The 1,601-nt window shown below is 43.5% G+C and overlaps 1 protein-coding gene across 3 annotated transcripts in view; it reads left to right on the top strand.

Moving 5' to 3' along the window:
• The window catches only part of cdk14 (cyclin-dependent kinase 14), a 156,964-nt gene extending 155,363 nt beyond the window's left edge, over positions 1-1,601 (top strand). For all 3 annotated transcript variants that reach the window (XM_034874747.1, XM_034874749.1, XM_034874748.1), the window contains one exon: positions 1,457-1,601. The gene's annotated coding sequence lies outside the window, so the exon portion shown is untranslated. The remainder of the gene's footprint in view (positions 1-1,456) is intronic.

Raw genomic sequence — 1,601 nt, forward strand, 5'->3', positions numbered from 1 at the left:
GTGTGTGTGTGTGTGTGTGTGTGTGTGTGTGTGTGTGTGTGTGTGTGTGTGTGTGTGTGTGTGTGTGTGTATTTATACTGTATAACTTGAAGCAGCATTCAGGCTCAGGATGTGCAGCCTTTCTGAAGAGAGTTGTAAGATGTGTTGAGACCTGATAGAGATTTAAAAGGCCCTGCACATCCATCCTTGGTAAACCCACACAGGAGACTCATTTGGCTGAGTAGACCTCTTCACAGGAGGGTGCGGTGTGTACAGATTGGGCTTGACTGGCCTCTCCGTCACCCCCCTGGTAGCTGTGGTGTCCCCCTCCTAGGACAAGAGAAACAACTCTTTTATCACTCTTGTTAGCAGGGGTGTGGCATAAATTCTGGGCCCTGTAGAAAGAAATTTCCATGGGCCCCTCCCCTCATCCACACCTAGTCATTCTAGCATCTCTTTGGGCCTTCCTCACATCAGGGTACTGGGTACTCAGTCCCCTTTTCCCCCCAGTCCAACACCCCTGCTTATCAGGACACAAAGTCTGGTGACCTCTTATAATAACGCCTGCCTTCAAGCTAAGCAGAGGGCTAATTAGCCCGAATAACCGGTAACATTAGTGTGGGGGTGTCATTCAGTCAGTTAATCCAAACCCAATTAAAATGCCATAATTGACCAAATGACACTGAATGTCACCGCTTCAAATAAAGTGGTACCATGGGAAATACCAGGAAATGGAATTTGAAGGAACAAGTTTTCAGTAAAGTCTGGACGTCAATGTTCCATAAATTGTTATACTGGAGAAAATCATGTGTCAGGATATTTTCACCCAATACTTAATACATAATATTGCTTTTACGACCATATTGTAGGCTTGACGGTTGGTGCTTTAACAAAATATTTACACAATGAGATTTGTGATAGTAGTAATCATAAGCAATGTGGATATAAGGACTAAGTGAGTAAAGGTGAGTAATAGAACAGCCTGGTTAGTTCAGAAAATGACAACACGTATTAAAATCATGTTAACATATCCAAAATCTAACATGATACATACAAGATATCAATAGGATTTGGATATGATGCCCAGCCCTACATCAGTGCATTAATACAATGCTCAGTAATCTTAACCTATGTCACACACCAACCGGGGACAATAATGGCCGTAATACACCCCTAACAGACGCGTCCTGCTCTAACCTTTGTGGCTGGGGGGTTTCTTGCTGTCCAACATCATCTTCCTGGTAAGGTGGGCCTATAGACATGAGCACTGTATAATGCATAGTCCAATTAAAATACAAAAAAACTAAAATATCTACTCACACTTGAACCCATACGCTCATGACTGACACAAACTGTTGATTTTGAGCTGTGAGCAAACATGAAATGGGATTGTGACGTGATTGGTTGCACGGTGTCGCTGACACGCTGGGTTCTGTCTCTGTCTCTGTCTCTGTCTCTGTCTCTGTCTCTGTTCCAGGTGGCTGTTGGAAAAAAAGCAAAAGATGAAGACAAAGATGGTGAGATGGAGGATCCAGACGAATGGAAGAGCCCCAGTTCTCTTTATTTATTACCTTCACAGTGTGTGTGTGTGTGTGTGTGTGTGTGTGTGTGTGTGTGTGTGT

This window comes from Etheostoma cragini, chromosome 6 (assembly GCF_013103735.1).
Source record: "Etheostoma cragini isolate CJK2018 chromosome 6, CSU_Ecrag_1.0, whole genome shotgun sequence".
In the NCBI taxonomy this organism is placed as follows: domain Eukaryota; kingdom Metazoa; phylum Chordata; class Actinopteri; order Perciformes; family Percidae; genus Etheostoma; species Etheostoma cragini.